The 19,999-nt window shown below is 45.0% G+C and overlaps 1 long non-coding RNA gene and 1 pseudogene across 1 annotated transcript; one reads left to right on the top strand and one right to left on the bottom strand.

Annotated features, from left to right (window-relative positions):
* Positions 1-12,883: 12,883 nt before the first annotated feature.
* On the top strand, positions 12,884-14,056 carry LOC120974810 (uncharacterized). The gene is made up of 2 exons (XR_006669108.2): positions 12,884-13,047; positions 13,670-14,056. It is a non-coding gene; the product is annotated as an uncharacterized lncRNA (long non-coding RNA).
* A 403-nt stretch (positions 14,057-14,459) lies between these two features.
* On the bottom strand, positions 14,460-18,418 carry LOC123493429 (disease resistance protein RGA4-like; annotated as a pseudogene).
* Between the last annotated feature and the right edge of the window lie 1,581 nt (positions 18,419-19,999).

Here is a 19,999-nt window from a genome sequence, read left to right as displayed (position 1 = left end):
GCATGCGTTGAAATGATTTCCTTTGCATAAAATAAGGGGAGAAAACCAAAAAAAAGATCAGAGAGGGGAGAGGAAGGCGTACGTGGTGAAGGGTGGAAACCCTAGGAGCAAGTCTGGGAGGATCAGGCTGTCATGAACTGAAGTTTATTTGTGAGTAAAGTGTAGATTCATTCATTTTACTCCGTATGTAGTCCATCTAGTGGAATCACTAGAAAGACTTATATTTAGGAACGGAGGGAGTATTATCAAACGGTTGGCTTTTAGTTTGCGTTTATATAGGTTTGAATGGCAAATCATCGCTGATTGTATTAGGAAATTTTATTGTTTAGTTAGCAAAAATTGATCAATGTAGGGAGAACACATACATAGAATTAAATCCAGCCCCTCTGTATCCCCTATACCGCTAGGTCGAAGTAGATCGGCCAAAATAACTAAAATCTAATGTAGAAGTTCAACATGAAACAAGATGAGAATTGAGAAAGATTAGCAGATGGAGTGATGTGTTTACCTCGGCTAGTTCGTTGGCTGCAGCAGGAATAATTGTGAGTGAAGCAGCCTGCGTCGCCGTGGTCATATGAATCAGATCTTATTACAGCTAGTCCGTGAATAGCCAGCCATCGCACTGTAAAAATAGGATAGATAATAAGGAAGGCAAGAGGCAGGCTGGCGGCGAAAGCATAGGACAGCAACGGCGCGCATCGCTTATCCATCCTCACGCTAATCATGGAGATAATGTGTAGTGCCAGGAGACTTGGCGGAGGCCAATCGTCTAATCTGCCTCTTTTTTTTTCTTTTTTTTTTAGGGGAAGTCTAATCTGCCTTGGCATGGACTTGAGAAACAACTAACTAATGGGCTTGTACGTGGGCCTTTTTTCCTTTCTCCAGAATTCATAAATCATATCGCTAATTAACCGCTGCGTACAACTATTCCCTCGATCGTTAGGGGGGGCCAGGCCCCTGCTCGCCCCCCCCCCCCCCCCCCCCCCTTGCCTCCGCCACTGGTTTGTCGTATATATAATTATTGAATTTGGATGGGACCATTTGTGCGTGCAAAGTTTTTCTATCTTGAAATTATATATGAATATTGAGAACTGTGGGCCTCTCTCTTCTAGAAAAATAGGTAATTGACTCACACACTATTTCATAATTTGATGCACACATGCTTATTTTAAATGGCTACGAAGCACAAGAGATGGAAGATAGATCTGCATAACAAACATTATTTTACCCTTTAATGTGATTTGTGTGTTAAAGATGTCATTTCGTTTAGATGCTTAGTTCATAAAAAGCTTCCCTATATGTGATAATTTGGGATGAACCCAAATCTTTATTTTTCCTAATACCAATTATCCTCCCTTCTTAGAAAAAAATGTCTTTGTTTTGAGTAAACTTATCTTTACTGTAGACATATCGGCAATTAATCAATTCATGTCATCGTTGCATGTTTACGTTCTGTCTGGAATAATTTCTCTGCTTTAGAAAATGTGGCAAATTGCATTTCATTAGAGATGAATTTTATGCAAATTAATGAGCGAGTGGTTCATATTTTTTATCCACTCATATAATTTTTTGGTTAGGATAGAAGGGTAAATGCATTGGTTGGTTGGTTCAAGAATTAATAATAACGAACATTGTGTTACAATGTGGTAATGTCTTGGGAGACCTTGGATCTGCCTTCTTGGCTCGGGTTCATCACGGGCGATGCACGCCTCGTTCCCCTTTACAGTGGTGGCAGATCAGCACGAACACGGGAAGTGGGGATCTGGGTGGACAGCGGGTGGTTGGCGGGGGACTCATCCTTGGCGGTCCATGGGAAAGTACAGTGTAAAGGAGCGAGGACGGCACGGCGAATGTGAGATGGGTGTCATCCAGTTTTAAAGGAGAGGGCTCCAACGTGAAATGTTCCGCTATGATGGAAACCGAAAGGGAATGGGAGGATCCAACAGGAAAAGTGAAGGCTACATTGTGGGGTGGTGTTTTTTGTTGGACCTACGTGACATGGCAGATAGTCCGGAAGACCATTTTTCTCCTCCACATATGGTCTGGATTTGAAGAGCCAAACTATCCAAACAGTTGAATTTTGGGAGCCTGTTTAATGTCCGAACACGCATGGACATATGAATGAGAAATATGCTTTGACCTAAGAGATGACCTTAATCATTGTAGTCTAATTTCTCTATCCATTGTAGGCCGTAGCAACGCACGGGCATTCTACTAGTTTTTGTAGTCTATTGACGACGGGAAGCAGAACGCCCCGCAATCCCTATTTCGCGCTTATGGCACTAGATTTAATAATTTCTGCCAACTAGCGCACACCCCATTGACCTTTGGGCTCGGCCCATTTATATATTTTCCTCACCTGCATAGCTAGCTCTTCGCATAGAGAGCTCCTCCTTGGCGCCTTTAGTGCCCGTTACCCAAGCCAGCGCCCGCTGAGTCGCTTGCATGGGCCTGGCCCAGCAACGCTCGCTGGCTGCCGCTGCTCGTTTGCTGGCTGCTGCTGCTCGTTCGCTGGCTGCTGTCGTCGTTCGATCGTGGGCTCCTGCCGTTCGCTAGCTGCGTTGCTTGCTCAAAAAAAAAGCTGTCTGCTCGATCACCTTTTTTTTCTTCGCTCAAAAAATGCTACAGTACGCGTACTGGTTTTCTTGGAAAAACGAACTGGTTTGCTACAGTATGTACTCTGGTCCTTTGAAAAAAGATCATCGAATTCCGAAAAAGTTCACCGAATTCGAAAAAAGTTCATCGAATTCGGAAAAAGTTCACCGAATTCAGAAAAAAGTTCAGCGAATTAAAAAAAATTCACAGAATTCGGGAAAAGTTCACCGAATTCGGAAAAAGTTCACTAAATTCAAAAAAAAGTTCATCAATTTGAAAAAAGTTTATCGGATTTAAAAACGTTCATCAAATTTTTGAAAAAATCATCAAAATTCAAGAAAAGTTCATCGATTTGCAGAAATATTCGTGAAGGAAAAAAGTTTCTCGAATTTAAAAAAAAAGGAAAGAAAAAAGGAAAAGAAAAAAGTAAAAGAAGGGAAAACAAGCAAATAATTTTTGCAGTTTTAGTAAACAGAAAAAGAAGTAAAAACTGGGCCGGTCCAACGTGGTGATGGGGGTATGCGCCCGTTAGTGGAAAGACCTATAGCGGGGGGAGCTCCTGTTCGACGCTCTCTGCGTCAAGCAGTCGAGCGATCGCATAGGGCCTTGATAGACTGGGCCGACCCATCTCTCTCGCGAACACGCTGGAATAAAAATGAAAGATGCAATGCCAGGAATCGAACGCTAGACCCGTTGATTCCGAGCACACGATTCAAACCAGTTGAGCTAGCTAGGTTTTAGATCACAGACCATTACAAAACCTTAAGAAAACTCAAACGCCGATCCGAACGTTTTTAAAAAATTCGAACACGAAACTTCTTTTTTCAAAAATAAAACGTGAATGTTTTATCAAACGTGAACATTATTATTTTTTGACAAATTTTGAGAAAACAAACATTTTTCAACACACAAACGAATTTTGGAGACGCGAACATATTTTTTAGAACGGAAACATTTTTTAAACTACCCAACAAACTGAACAGGAACAATTTTTCAAATTTCAAAACAAAATTTGGAAACAAGAACAACTTTTGCACGCGAACATTTTTTGAAACTCTAGAACAAAATTTGAAAAAACGAACATTTTTTAAATTTGCAAATTTTTTTGGAAACGGAACATTTTTCGAAACACCAAATAAAACTTGTCAATATGAAATGTTTTTGAACGGGAACATTTTTTCGAACTCCCAAACAAATTTGTGGAATTTACGAACATTTTTTCAATTTGTGAACAAAACTTGAAAATATGAACATTTTATAAATTTGTGAACAAATTTGGAAAGCTGGAACACTTTTTGAATTTCCTAAACATTTTTCGAATGCAATTTTTTTTTGAAAACATGGACAACTTTGAAATAGGAACATTTATTGAAACTCACGAACAAAAATTGAAAAACAAACATTTTTCTTAAATTTGCGAACAAATTTTGCAAAGTTGTGAAATTAAGAAAAACTTAAAGAAAAGAAACAGAAACTAAAAAAGAAAAGAAACAGAAAAGGAAAAAAAGAAATAAAAAAACAATAGAAAGCCGAAAAGAACCAGGAAAAAACGACACAGGAAAAAACCCGGTTCAGGGAACCTTCTAGAAGGTTCCAAAAACCGGTTGGGCGCACTTTGTATAAGTGGGCCGGCCCATGTCCGTCGCTCGCTGCGCTGCTCTGTGCAATCGCTCGACAGTTTGCCGCAGCGAGCGGCGAATATGATTTTCCTGTAGCAGGCGCTAAAGGCGACAAATAGGATTTAGCCTTCGCACACCCTGAGATCACTAACGGGTGGCCCATGAAATGGGTCTTTCCGCTTTTGAGCACCGTCCTAGAATTTTCCTTTGTCCGACCTTTTCTGTTTTTTATCCACCAGTTTCTTTGGTTTTTTCTAGGACACGAAATGTTTGGTACTTTCTTATTAAATTTTATATTAATTATTGTATATTTTTAAAAAAAATCAAATACGTGATTTTTTTAAAATTTCGTGAATATTTTTAAATCCAAAACTATCCCAATAAATGCCAACAGTTCATGAATTTGTGAAATATTTCAACTTCATAAAGTTTTTCAAATTCATGAAAGTTAGTCAGATCCGCAAACCAAGTTCACAATTTGTTTTTCAAATTCCTGAACTTTTTTCTCCTAATTCGTGGACTTTTTTCAAATTCATGAACTTTATTCAAAGCCCTGAACTTTTGCAAATTCATGGACTTTATTCAATCCATGAAACTTTTTTTTTTCAAATCCACAAACATTTTTTTCTAATCCAAAAAAAAAATCAAAATCGAAATAATTTTTAAACCCACAAACTTGTACAAATTGACAAAAAACAAAATTAGTGATCGGCCAGAGAGATCGGCGAAAGAGCGAGCGCGGGCAAAAAACAAATTTCGTGAACTTTTTTCTCCTAATTTGTGGGAGCGATGGGCGCTGAACACACTGTTTAACAGCTCTCTCAAAAACCTCTAAAAAAAGGAGCTCCCTCAAAATGCCGCACACAACGAGCTAAATGGTCATGTGAATCCCTTTTTTGGAACCTTTTAGAATCTTTTGGTTGATTTTAAATTTTCAGTTGTTTTCTTTACCAGGTTTCGGCCTTTTCCTATTTTTTCTTTTTTATAAAATAGTCATAATTTATGATATTTTTTTCATTTTTAAAAGGAGATTTTTGACAAATGCCCAAATGTTAAAATATATGTTTAGAAGGTTAAAAAAAATCACATTTTCCCAAAATTTTCTGCTTTTCGGAAAACCAAATGAAAAGCAAAACCCCTCTTGGGGCTAAATAAAAAAAAATCATGCTACAATACTTCATCTTTTCTTGAGATGATCTAATACTTTATCTAAGCGCTGATGAATTACTACAGTACTTTTCCAGCTTATTATTATTTTTAGTTTTTACCTGCATAGCTCAGCCCTCCAACTCATTTTTCTCCGGAAAGAGCACTTCTTAGCTATGTACAAGACCAGATGTTTCCTATGCGCTAAGTGTTAGCAGCCGGTACCAAAGTGATCCAGGGTTGGAACACTGGGCCGCAGTCAAGGGTATTCTTAAGTACCTCAGAAGGACCAAGGATTTACTCCTTGTGTACGGAGGTGATGAAGAGCTCATTGTAAGTGGTTACAGTGATGCAGGCTTCATGACTGACCCAGATGACTTCAAATCTCAATCAGGCTACGTTTTCATATTGAACGGCGGCGCAGTTGATTGGAAAAGTTCCAAACAAAAGACGGTGGCGGATTCTACGACGGAGGCGGAATATGTTGCTGCTTCAGAAGCCTCCAAGGAGGCGGTATGGATCAAACAATTTCTTGAAGACCTTGGTGTGGTTCCTAGTGCCCAGGACCCGGTGGAGATCTATTGTGATAATAGTGGCGCCGTGGCTCAGGCAAGGGAGCCAAGTTCGCACCATAAGACAAGACATATTCAACGCAAATATAAACTCATTCGACATCATGTCGAAGAGGGTTTAGTGAAAGTACGCAAAGTTCACACGGATCTGAACGTGTCAGACCCGATGACAAAGCCTCTACCACAAGCAAAACATGAGCAGCACCGGATAGCCATTGGTGTTAGGGAAGCCATGTAACTGGATTATGACTCTAGTGCAAGTGGGAGTCTGTAGGAGATATGCCCTAGAGGCAGTAATAACAGTTATTTTGTATCTCCAAGTTTGTAATGAATGTTTATGATCCATGCTATAACTGCAATGATTCTCGAGTCTACAATATCCACGAGGCTCGGAGGGAACTCATATGCACGTGTGGTATAATAAACGGTAAAATATATTCCTAGTCTTGCCTCTAAGACTAGCTCAAGTATTGCATGATGATCCTGTTTCCTGATCATGGGCATGACTATGCCGGCAATTTTGAGGGCACAAGTTTGGTAGAACGCTTGTGTTGAATCAACCCGGATTGATGTTATGCTATGAGATACCTTCGTCACAAGTTTATGGTTAATATCATTGAGATAGTTAATGTTTGCATAATTCCTTAGACCATGAGAGTATCAAGTTCCTTCGTGCTTGCTTCGTGAACTTTGGGGTTTGTTAAACGTCATCCGTAACTGGGTGGCTATTACGGCAGCTTTCGGGTTCACGGAAAAGTATAGGAAGTAACAAGATAGCTCAAGATTGGGATTTGCTCCTCCGACGATGGAGAGATATACTCGGGCCCTCTCGGTGTAACGGTATCCATCATCGTCTGGCCAGACACATTGTGATTTGATCACTGGGATGCCGGAACACGGAAACGAGAAAAGAGAACAAAACCGGTAACGAGGTAACTTGCATGGTGGACAAATTGTTCGTCCATGGGCATGCAATAAATCTCACCTCGGGTGTTTGTGACATATCGCGAAGCAACAGGAATAGCTCACTGCAACTGGAGGTTCACTCGAATATTCATTCGTGTGGGTATAGGGGTCAATATGGGTGCCCACGGCTCCGATGTTGATCATTGATCGGAAGGGGTTCCAGGTCATGTCTATACTTCACCGAACCTATAGGGTCACACGCTTAAGGGTCATTTATCTGCTGAATACTAGACAGGGAGTCTGAGAGAAAATCACCGAAAAAGTTTCGGACACCGAAAAGTTTCGGACAGCGGAATCGTACCGCAGAGAGAGGTCATCGGATAAGTTTCGATGATACCGAAAAGTTGTTTCGGGATACACCATTAAGTCAAATTAGTTTCGGCACATGCCTGATAATTCTTGGAGGATGCCAGAATCATTCTGGAAGCTTTTTGGAATTTTCTGAGATAAAAACCGGAAATGTTCCGGAGCTGCCGGAGCCACTTCAGATGCTTTTTCGCAGATGAAAATCACTAAACCGGAATTGTTTCGGAACGCGTTGAAAATAATTTTGGTGGGTACTGGAAATGTTCTAAGCCCACATAAATATTTTCAGTTCGAACAGACGCTGAAAAATGTCGTCGTGAATAGTGAAAGTGCTTTTTGGGATATTTTATGGTGAGTCACCTTTTGGGATATCTCCAAAAGGCTTCTAGAAGGGCTTGGGGGCCAAGCATGCTCCTCATGGGGGTCCCCCAAGGGGGTTGGCCGGCCACATGTGTGGGGCTCCATGGAGCTCCACTTCACTCCCCATTATGCCCTTCATGTGTGACATTTGCATGGGCATTTTGGGTTTTTGTGAGCCATCCCTACCCCTTGGCTTTCCTATAAATAGAGGAGGAGTGGGCAGCCCAAAGCTCATCCCTTGCTCTCATACACATGCCATGCATTATCTGGCTTCTTCTCTCCCTCCCACGAAAAGAGTTTCGTAGAGCCGTAAGGCTGTCTGGGTTCCGGCAGGAACTAGTTCTGGACGGCGAAGCCCTGCCGGATAGCTGACACCGTATGTGTGCAACCCCGTAGAGAGATTGTAGTTTCGATCTTTTGCCCGAGGGGCTGTTCGAGTGTCCTCCCGAAGGGCTGTCCGAGTCTCCATCCGAGTTTCGAGGGTCCTCCCGAAGGGCTGTCCGCGACATTGTCCGGGGGACTGTCCGACCGCCTCCCGAAGGGCTGTCCGGAGAGGGAGTACATCCTAGCGGTTGGGAGGTTGTAAATCCTAGCTGCGGGGATCTGCACCGACGATCTACACCGACTCTTCTTCCGCTGCGCTTCGAGTCGGTACGGATCAGATCAAACCTTGTATGCAGTCTCCATAGTGGTCCTGGGCGTGCTCGCTATACCGAAAATTTTCGTTTTCTGTCGCGTTCCCCTACAAACTCCTACTTACGTCAATGCATAACTCAAACCGTGTTCACTTTTCGGACTCCGCCGAGAAGAGACCATCACGGCTACACACTCAGTTGATGTATTTTACTTGGGTCAAGTGACAAGTTCTCTACAACCGGACATTAACAAATTCCCATCTGCCTCATAACTGCGGGCACGGCTTTCGAAAAATAATACCCTGCAGGGGTGTCCCAACTTAGCCCATCATAAGCTCTCACGGTCAACGAAGGATAAACCTTCTCCCGGAAAGACCCGATCATTCTCGGAATCCCGGTTTACAAGACATTTCGACAATGGTAAAACAAGACCAGCAAAGCCACCCGAATGTGCCGACAAATCCCGATAGGAGCTGCACATATCTCGTTCTCAGGGCACAACGGATGGGCAAGACGTCGGGTTGGCATAGACCCTGGTTGCCCAGGGGGCGCCGGACATCGCCTAGTTTGGGCCAGCACTCGAAGGAGCACTGGTCCGGGGGTTTAAATAAAGATGACCCTCGGGCTCGCGAAAACCCGGGGGAAAAGGCTTAGGTGGCAAATGGTAAAACCAAAGTTGGGCCTTGCTGGAGGAGTTTTATTCAAGGCGAACTGTCAAGGGGGTCCCATAAATCACCCAACCGCGTAAGGAACGCAAACTCAAGGAACATAATACCGGTATGACGGAAACTAGGGCGGCAAGAGTGGAACAAAACACCTGGCATAAGGCCGAGCCTTCCACCCTTTACCATAATATATAGATGCATTAATTAAATAAGAGATATTGTGATATCCCAACATATCCATGTTCCAACATGGAACAAACTTCAACTTCCCCTGCAACTAGCAACGCTATAAGAAGGGCTGAGCAAAAGCGGTAACTTAGCCAAACAACGGTTTGCTAGGAAAGGATGATTAGAGTCTGACATGGCAATATGGGAGGCATGATATAGCAAGTGGTAGGTAGCGCAGCATGGCAATAGAACGAACAACTAGCAAAGCAAAGATAGAAGTGATTTCGAGGGTATGGTCATCTTGCCTGCAAGGTTCTCAGAGTTGTCGAAAGCTTGATCCTCGTAAGCGTACTCAACAGGTTCCTCGTTCACGAACTCGTCTCCCGGCTCTACCCAACACAAGAACACAAGCAACGGAACCACAATCAATCACGGGAAAATCACAAACAACATGATGCAATACATGAATGATATGCGAGATATGATATGCGATGCATATGCGTGCTCCGGAAGAAAAATGATGAACAAGGCAGTAAATTGGCAAACCAAGCATTCCACTGGAAAGATGAGATGATTTCGATTGAAATCGATATAAAGATCACCGGAAACGGATGCACGGTTTGCAAATGGCAAGCAAAACAAGAATGACACGAATCTGTGATTAACAGCATGATAGCACTAAGAATGCAACAAGTAACAATGCTACAGCACTCCAACATAGCAAGAAAGCATATGGAAGTAATCTACAGGAGATGCTTGACAAAAGATGAACACTGAGCTACGGCTAGATCACACCACAGCAGGTTCAAACAAGCATGGCAAAAGTGCAAAAGACATCAGGTTTACAGACTTGGTGAAATTACTGGACATGACTGAAACAACATCAGGTAGCAATGTTCAGAGCACGAAATCAACATGCTACAGGATCTTAACATGGCAAAACAAGGCATGGAATTATTCTACTAAATGAATATGACAAAAGTCCCTTACTGACCATAAGCCAAAAAGGACCAGAAGATACGATGGAAACCATGTAAACATAGCAAGTTTCGTTAACAGGTTTCAGACTTGGCAGAAAACAGAGCATGGCAGAAACAATAATATGAAGGCATCTTTGTGAGCTTGATGCACTCACCATAAAGAAATGCATGACAAAACAAGCATACCTACAGCAAGATGGCATGTTTATGAAGCTATCCATGGCAAGAACAAATACACAGCATGAATGGATCAATTACAACAAGCTTGGCAAAATTGGATATCATGTTAACAATCTGCCAGAAATATTTTATAGCAAAAGTAGAGCAAGAATGAGTCATGCTATGGCACTCCATAATTGAACTACAACAATATCTACAAAAAATCCTTACTGAACTTCACAAAAATAAGCATGGATCTCTCTGTAGCCACATGGATACATAGCAACAAAATAACAGCAGACAAAGACAGAAATTACTAAGTCTCTGAAATCAGAAACATTACAGAGCCTAGTTTGCATGCTTGTGCTAGTCACCACAGAGATCACAAAAATACATGGAATACACCACTGGAAAGATGGCATGGCATACAACAAAACACATGTAGAGCTCATGCCCATAAGATGCACAGATTAAATGCAACAAAAAAACAAATCTCCAAGTTCTGCTAAGTAACAGCAGATAACAGCAACTAGCACTCTTGCACCAGAGATTTGGGCATCAATATTGCCTCTAGTGAACATGGTGCAATGGAACAAAATGTAAAGCATCACGAGACGAACATTTCGATATATTACACGCGCGAAAAAGAGCTATATGCAGAGAGTTATGATGCGATGAACAGGGGCATATAATATGGAAAATCTTCAAGACTTGGAGGAAAAAAACGGGGGAGAGGAGAAAAAGTCAACCTCCAGTTCTCAGATCCGATCGGGCCGAGCTCGTACGCCGGCGACCGGAGAGGAGAGGGAGACGACGGCCGGCGTCGGAGGGAGAAGAGGAGGCGTCGGGGAACGGCGGCGGAGGAGGCGGCGGCGCGGGCGGCGCCGTCGCCCTCGGGCGCGGGCGGCAGCGGCGGAGGCGCTCGGCGCCGGCCGGCGCGCGGGGAGCCGCGCGGACGGAGGGAGGCGCGCGCGGGGGCGCGGGCGGCCTCGGGCCGCGGGGGCCGGGGACGGGCTTCGGCGGGCCGCGCGGTGGAGGAGAGAGAGAGGGTGGCCGGCGGGGTGACGTGGCACGTTCTGGTTGGTCAGGCGCGGCGGCGGGTTTTCGTCCGGCCGGACCGGACGTGTCCGGCGGCGCGGGGTGGAAGAAGACTAGGGTTGCACCGCGAATGTATTTCGGGAGGGATGCATATATATATATATATATAGGTAGAGGGAGCTAGGAGGCTCCAAATAAGGTGCGGTTTTCGCCCACACGATCGTGATCGAACGACCTAGAGCATGGAAGAGACTTACAGGAGTTTTGGGCTGTTTAGAGAGGGGTTTTGCTGCAACACACAAACGGACTTTGCGGTTACCCGGTTAACCGTTGGAATACCAAACGACCTCCAAATGGAACGAAACTTGACCGGTGGTCTCCCGGTGGTATACCAAGGCCACTTGACAAGACTCGGTCCATTCCGAGAGCATTCAACACCCGCTCACGAAACGAAACAAGAGGGGTGCGCCGGAGGAGGTGGGAGTGCCGGATTGCAAAACGGACAACGGGAAAAATGCTCGGATGCATGAGACGAACACGTATGCAAATGCAATGCACATGATGACATGATATGAGATGCATGATATGAACAAAATGCAAAACGGAAAACAAAACCCGACCACGAAGGGAATATCATAACACAAAGCCGAAAATGGCAAGAGTTGGAGTTATAAATATGGAAAGTTACATCCGGGGTGTTACACTGATAGCCTCAAAACCCGCGCTACTACTAGGGTTTTCCCTAGTAGTGTTTGGCTGGGAACCGAACAACCCTATCCCAGAGATGGCGTAAGAGGCTCACGCGCGAACCCTAGCCGGTGACGACCCCAGAACTGACCAGTTGACAACAGCTACCCCCCTGGTTGCCTTGCATCTCGATTGGGTGCGTCGCCTCTGCGGAGTGCCAGGCACCATTGTCGGGGTCCTCCGCCACCGTTCGACCCTAGTTGGAGCTTGCAATTTCTCTACAATGGTGTCGTGGTGGAGCCGAAACGTCACCCAGCCATTCCTCCAAGCACACGGAAGGTCGAGAAATTCACGACCAACTCCCAAAAGATCTTGTTGAGCACCATTGGCAACTCCATATCACTTGATTGTTTTACTTTTATCATGTTTTATTAGGATCATTGGTTCATTTGGACCGTTTGTTATGTTTAAATTTGAATGGTTAAGTTTGTAAATATTAATTGAATTCTCAAGTTATGAAATAATATATTGTGAAAATATACGTTCTAATGGAGCTTGTGTGCAAACATTTGGATGAATGGGCAAAACAAAATTTAAGAGGGATTAAGTTTTCGGGAATGGGCCAGATGCAGAAAAGTTCAGTTTTTTTTGCTGGGTACCAAAAAGAATCCGGTTCTTCGGGAATAGAAGATATGCGGTAGGATGGGAAACTAAATCACGGGATGAACTAGAGATGCTCTAAGCCCCCACCAATTCATCATAGTACTAACGGCCCTAAAAAAATCATAGGACTAATCAAACAAATAAATAATTTTGTTCTCTCAAAATGTCTACACAAAATTTTCGATTGATATTCAAATGATGATGACCAAAATGGGATATGATTTGGCAACTCCCATTACAATTCTATTTTTTCTCTAATAAAAGAAATAGAAAAGGGGAAGAAAAAAAGGGTCCCGGTTCTCTGCTCTAGTCTCCCGTCCCAATTCTTTCTCTGAAAGAACTGTGCAAGGTCTCAGGTCTCCACGCCGGCGCCCATGGCCGGGGACGAGCGCCGGCGCCCCCTCCCTCGCAGCACCCGGTGCCGAGAGGCCGGATCTCCGCCGCCGCCGGCCAATCCCGCTTCTCCGTCGCCCTCTTCGCTGCCGCGGGTACGTTTCTTCCATCAACACTCTGTTAGTAGTTCCCAATCGTTTGTTTCTGGGGAAATTAGGGCCAGATTCGCTTAATTTCGACAAGGTACCATCATTCCACGCCGCGTCATTTGTATTCACAAGTTGATGTGCGTCTGTACATACAAAAACAAACCAACTTGACCTAACACGCCAAGGTGCTGGCTTAAAATCAATACAGATTTGTGAAGACAAAAATTTCAGTGTCATTGTGTCAGCTAGCAACAAACTACTGATTAACAACTTTCTCTTATTTATATGGGCCAACCAATGCGCAGATGGACCAATGCCTTGGTACCCTTGTCTTAATTTATCTATTGTTATTTTACCTTATCTTCGAAGTATTATATATGTTGCCAACTTGGTGACAGTGAAACCATACGCTAAATGCTAAATAATGATGTCAGTGATTAGGTGACTGCAAATCAAATGAAGGCCGGCAGCAATACAGGCCAAATTCAGTCCATTAATCCTCCACACACACCCACACTCACCTAGGTAACTTCAGTTAGTTCCTTCGAAATAAAAATAGATGAATATAAAATCTTCACTATGTTGGTGTTCTTCATCCTAATGTAATTTTGCACAAATGACAATACAGTTCAACTTTGAAACATTCTCTGCGCTCAAAGATGTATCCAGGTAGCAAAAGCTATCTCTCTGCGTTTCTATGAAGCGAAGAAATGAGCTGGTTAATCTCTTTGTGTTTCCTTCTGCGTACCTTCAGAGGGACAGCCCACCCTTTCAACGCTTGTTTAGCTGGCGTTATTTAACTTGGCCAAACGGCAGGTAGCTAAGTTAAGATGCCAACTTGGCGTCCGCTGCGACGACAAACAATGTCATTGTTGCAGCTAGCAACAACACAAACATAGGACTATGTACCAGACCGAGTCTTGGTACCTTTGTCTTAATTTATCTTGTGTTATTTTACTTTATCTTTTGTTATGTATATTATATATGAGGCCCACTTGATTAGAGTGAAACCAAATGTTAAATAAATGATGTCATTAGGTGGCGGTATCATGTGGTGTAGGTATAGATTCATGCATTGACATGGAAACTAACGAAGGCCGACAGTTCAGTACGGAATATAATTAGCTAAATATGGGGCTGATTGGGTCCATTGGCTCACTCATTTCCGCCTGCCTAGCCAGGTACCTACAGCAAACTTACATTAGAATTAGTTGCCTAAAAACAAAATAGCCGAAGATGAAGCTTTCACTAAGTTGTTCATTATCGAATTATACTTCGGTACAAATAACTTCATGCAGTACAGTTCAACTTTGAAATCTTCTCTACACTCAAAGCACTCCTACTTTTAAGTGTTGTCACACAGAATACTCGACCGGCAATTTTTTTTTTTGAATTTTTTAAACTGGCAAATTACATAGTAGTACTGATGTATAAATATGGTACAATTACAGGGAGGTATATTATCCTGTACGGCATAACCATAGAGAAAGCACGACGAATTTCACCATAAGCTTATTCCTGTACTGGAGCGATTTTGAGAAAGCAAATAGGACAATACAATGAACTTTACACCCTAAAAAAACACAATAAACTTTACAACAACTAAAACAGAAAGGAGATATGGTTTGTAGAGGAAGCAGTAGCAGCATGGACAACACATCAACATCAGGTCTTCGTCATCCTCCTATTTTATCTTCAAATCATCAACTTAGAAGTAGCACCACATATCAATCTTCCCTTCAGCATGTTCTGCACAATCAAACTGGATAGATGACGTTACCCCCTCTGGACTACGAGTATGACCATCAATTGTACCAATTGTTAATACAGCAAACAGTAATATTGCTTCATAAGCACTTTTTTTTCTTTTGCATTTTTCTCTTCTATTTAGCATAAAGGGAAGCAAAATGAACATGCAACCTAAACATAGGATCAGGATCCCGACCTTGGCACACAGAAGAAGGGATCAGGGTGTCCCCTCCACCAGAAGCTCCGAGGATCTCTGATCAGTGGCAACATATTTCGCTGCAGACCAGGTGTCGGCTGCCTCAACCCTTTTGAGCAACAGAACCTTTGGCCTCTTAGGGTGTTCCTTAGCTTCATTTTCCCAGAGTTCAATGGTTTCTTGATTGACCTCAGAGTCCAGAGCGACTTCGCGAAGGTGTTTGAAATGTTCCACTTTGATGCCATCACAAACACCCTCTAGATCTTTGCAGAGCATGTGAAGTGAAACGAGACCTGGCAAAGCTCCTTGTGCAATTGTGGGGAATCTGGGTTGTTTCACCACAATGCATAGGCGTTGCAGGCTTGCGAGATCACCATCAAGATTTATGTCTAAATCATCAATACGGTCTTCAACCAGTTTGAGATAAACCAGGCACCATAGCTCACGTAGACATGCTAGAAGAATCGGCCCCTCCAGATTAGTACATGTAAGGCACAATTCCCTGAGACCAGACAGGGCCTTAGCAAACTCTTTGAAGTGAGTCAGCCTGCCTTGCAGTTTCAGTGAGCTAAGATAAAAAACCGGGGGAGCTAACCCAGCCTTTCTTGATGTCGCGCTGAGATGAACCATCTCATTGGAAGAAGCATTAAGATGAAGTGACAGAGAACGGGCGCCTTGTGAAGTATCCGTGCCAGCCTGAGCAAACTTGCGAATGGCATCTGAGAGTTTGGTGTAATTCCCATCTGTGCTAGTAATCACGCACCATATCTTCACCTTTGTCAGTTTTTTCATATGTTCCATCAGTTCAGGGAACTGGGAGTTCCTTTCCACAACAACTCCTGATAGAGTCTCCAAGTTACATTCTCCTGACAGGAACTTGTCAAGCTTCTTGCTACTCAACTTGTTAAGCTTGACCTTTCCGAACAGGTGTGCTAGATGGGGCAGACTGATGACTTCCACAGGCACTGTGTTTACCTTGGTCTTCCTCAAGTCGAGTGTCTCTAAACAATGTAGATTTCCCATTTTATCTGAAAGTCCCCTAACAGAGCTCCCGAGGGTCAGATATTTGAGATGCAACAGCTTGTATATGTTGTTGATATGTTTGTCCTCCAAATTATTGCACTCTTTTAGATCCAACACTTTCAGCAGCTTACAGTTGATCAAATCCGAATAAACAGCTTCTTCTGCACTTCCAAAGACTGTTAGAGACCGGGGACGCAGGTCCTCGTCGGGTCCTGTACTGTTAGATGGTTTGAAGAACCTAAGTAAGTTATTCAGGAGGTTTGGGCGACTTGCAGCTGGACCGGTGGCACCATGATCCATGTCGTCTTCTCTTCTATTTCTTTGGTTCTCCATCATGATGTGACGGAAATTGCCTCGGTTCTCAAGGGATGGGGCAATGAAATTCGAAGAGATGGACTTGTACAGCATGAACTGGTGCATGATACCGTGAGGTTTGCACGTCTTCTTTTCTCCACGGTTGCTTGTATCGATAGGCTGAATGATATTCCGGTCCATCAGTTGCTCCAACTTTTCATCGGCAGACTCCTGGTAAGTGCGTTCAGTCTCACGCTTTATGTATCCTTCGGCTAACCATCAGCTGGTAAGAGTTTTCCTGCTGACGGGACGATCATTTGGGAATAAACTTGTGTACAGCAAACATGTCTTGAGATGGAAAGGCAAATTGATGTAATTATTCACCAGAATCTGTCGAAGTTTTGTGAAGTCTCCATGCTTGTTCTCGTCCATATGAGTACATAGGAGCCTGCTGGTATTTTGGCAGACTGGTCCTGTGATCTGCTCTTGTTGTAACAAATAGTTGGCCACACTGATGAGAGCTAGTGGATGGCCATGGCATTTGCGCACAATTGCAGCTGAACCATCCTCCAAGTCAGTTGAATTTCTATTGAAATCACCAACCCTCTTCTTTAGTAAATCCCTAGAGTCTCCTACACTAAGAGTTCTCATATTGTAAATATAACCGTGATCTTTGGTGCATGCTTTGGCTACTGTCTGCACAGTTGTGGTCACTAGTATTCTGATTATCCTTAGCTCAGAAAAGAAACTCTTTATTGCTTCCCAATGATACTTCTCGATATCATCAACTACAATTAAACACCTGCAGCCAGGTAAATTGACAGAACGTTAATTACTATGTGAAATTGCATAGCTGCACTTATGTCCATAGGCTAGCACTTGTTTGAATTTAAATATTTGCATGATTCGAAATTCATGGTGATGGATTAGAATTGCTATGTGAGTAACAACCATCCCACTACTAAACCGTCACCAGCTGCCGGTTGAACCTTTTGTTCATGAATAGGAGAAACTCCCTAGGTTCTTTTCTGTAAGTTGTATCAGTTCTCAAACAGTCAAACTCTTCTATCTTTTGGGAAACTTTACAGAAAAAACTAAACAAATGCTATAGTTACTAGTATTTCCTAAAAGAAAAAAAATCGTATAGTTACAAGCCCGCCAACAAACAAATGTAGATCTTGATCAGTGATGTGATTTTTACACTTCGGCCTATGTTAAAGTGAGCAACCTTTCAGAAATCAAGTTATCCATCAAATTTTGATATTCTCATTTAAACAGATGTCTGCATAAATATACTTGAGGTTACTGATGGTACTGAGGAATTGTTTTCAGAAATTAGCGGACACACCTGGTCTTTTGCTGAAATCTGATACGTTGTTGCAACCTCGAGACTTGACTTTGCATTTCTGACATGGATAGTAGAGTTTCTTCTGGAAAAAGTTTATGCAGTATCGCGAGCAAGAGCTCATCTCCATCTTTGTGGTCCGACGCCGTATGCCAGGCACGGACACCAAACTTCTCTTTGGCTTCATCGCAATCGAACACCGCCCTTGCGAGTTGGGTCTTGCCTGAGCCCCCAAACCCGGCGATGGATATCACCAGGAGCTCCTCACTACCGAGCAAACCCAAGATCTCCTGCTTGGGTTCCTCGATACCCACCTGATCTGCAGGCTCAGCTGGTGTACCGAGCAATTGGTCAGGGAGGTGGACGGCTTGCTGGCTGCCGTTGGCATCAGTATCGGTTCTCTGCTGCTTGGCCCTCTCCAACCGCTTCTTGAGTTTCCCAACCTGATTGGCAAAGTCCAGTAAGTCGCCTTTTGACACAGCCCCTCGCCTGCACGCAGCGCAGGGAAGGAACTGGTCCAGGCAATCCTCCATGTCGAATGCCAAATCGCGCATGTCTGCGGTGGATATGTTCTGCAAGACACTAGGCTGCTGCCCCTTGTGCTGCTCGTCCATTTTAGCAGCAATAATGGCGAGCTCGGTTTTCAGGTACCTGATGTCGTCGTCAAGGTCGCTGAACTCGCTGAATCTCTTGTCTATCACCGCCGAGAGCTTGGGCACCAGGCTGGTCACCACGGCGCCCACCACGGCACCCACCACCGCCACTTCCATCCCCCTGCCGCCTGGCAGATCAAACCCGCCTGTAAATGTTTTTGGCAACTACAACTCCTTTGGTGCTGAAAGCCTTGGTACACCCGCGCGCTAGAGGGATGGCTGGATGTGGAACGACTCTCTGTTAGCCGCAGCGGCAGAATGTGCCGTGAGGCCTGCCATGTACTCCCTCCGTTCGGAATTACTTGTCTCGGAAATGGATGTATCTAAAACTAATTACAGAGAGAGTAATACCGATGGTCCTGATGGATAGGATTTTACAATCACAAATAATCTTGGGGTTGTGATTTGGTTGCAGCTAGCAGGAACAGGAAACCTAAAACACTTAGACTGGGTTTTCACCCCGGCAAGCCCTCTTCAACGCCGAGACAGAGGACACGAAGCCACCACCGCCACCGGCCATAGCACACAGACTACATGCCACCCACACGACCATGCCAACCCGTCAACACCCGAGCTCCGCCCACAAGCACCGCGGCTCCTACCACCAAGGCCGTCGCGCAGGCATCCAAGACCCCGACACCACCACACCCGAGACGCGTAGCTACGGCGACCAAAGAAACGAGCGGAAAGGTCCCTCCTTTCCAACCCTGGGCGTCCCCCAGAGTCGAGACCCCCTAGGCCGACTAGATCTGGCCGCCATCCTCCCCGCCCAGCCTATCTCGAGCAACGGGTGAGGTCCCAGGTGGCACCACCACCAGATGGGAGGCAAGGATGACTCCGTGGCCCTTCTGGCGACAGTATCATTCTCAATGATGGACGACAACCGGGAGCAGACCAGCCCTTCGGCGATAGTAGCATATGCAACACAAGGAGAAGGATCAAAGGTGGGCCGCCTGCAGACGAGCCGACGCCGGTATAGATTCCAGCCATCGCCGCAACCGGGCCCTTCAAGCCACCATGGCGCCAGCACACCAAAGGGAAGCCACCGTACCCAGGGAGCAGGACCACACCTCGCTATCGTCGCCCAAGGCTAGAGCAGCAGCTACGTCGGGCCACTGGCCCTACCCGTGCTGCCTGCCAAAATCACATCATCAGATCTGGCCGAGCATGCATCAACTCAGAGTTGTCGGGCCCGCAGCCGCCACGCACCGTCGCATGCCTAGGCCGTCGCAGCGCGATGCCAATGCCGCGGACGTTCGTCGCCGCAACCTGGCCCGCCAAGTCACCGTGGCGCCAGCACACCAAAGGGAAGCCACCGCACCTAGGGAGCAGGACCACACCTCGCAATTGCTGCCCAAGGCCGGAGCAGCCGCCACATCGGGCCGCTGGCCCTACCTGCGCCGCCTGCCGCAATCACAACATCAGATCTGGCCGGGCACACATCAACTCAGAGTTGTCGGGCCCACAGCTGCCACGTGCCATCGCATGCCTAGGCCGTCGCATCGCGATGCCGACGCCCCGGATGTCCGCTGCCGCGCTGCTGTGCCCTGCGCGAGCACAGCACCTCCATGCACCCGGACTGCCCCGCGCTTCACACTGAAGGGCAATCATAGGGGAAAATGAGGCCCCGCCGCCGTTGAAGCCTGCCGGGCTTTGGCGGTAAGGGAGGAGGGGGGGAGTGGAGGCACTGGTGGCCGA

Source organism: Aegilops tauschii, chromosome 2, assembly GCF_002575655.3.
Source record: "Aegilops tauschii subsp. strangulata cultivar AL8/78 chromosome 2, Aet v6.0, whole genome shotgun sequence".
Lineage (NCBI taxonomy): Eukaryota > Viridiplantae > Streptophyta > Magnoliopsida > Poales > Poaceae > Aegilops > Aegilops tauschii.
This window is presented reverse-complemented; position numbering and strand designations above follow the sequence as displayed.